Below are 206 nucleotides of genomic sequence, written 5' to 3'. Positions count from 1 at the left end.
TTGGTTAGGTTAGTTTGGTTTGGTTTGGTTAGTTTGGTTAGTTTGGTTTGGTTGGTTTGGTTAGGTTGGGTTAGTTTGGTTTGGTTAGTTTGGTTTGGTTGGTTGGTTTGGTTAGTTTGGTTTGGTTTGGTTAGTTTGGTTGGGTTGGGTTAGTTGGTTTGGTTTGGTTTGGTTTGGTTTGGTTTGGTTTGGTTTGGTTTGGTTTG

This window comes from Odontomachus brunneus, unplaced genomic scaffold (genome assembly GCF_010583005.1).
Source record: "Odontomachus brunneus isolate Ranch 3 - 2012 unplaced genomic scaffold, Obru_v1 Obru_scaffold_393, whole genome shotgun sequence".
Lineage (NCBI taxonomy): Eukaryota > Metazoa > Arthropoda > Insecta > Hymenoptera > Formicidae > Odontomachus > Odontomachus brunneus.
The sequence above is the reverse complement of the archived record's forward strand: the minus strand, read 5'-3'. Positions refer to the sequence as shown.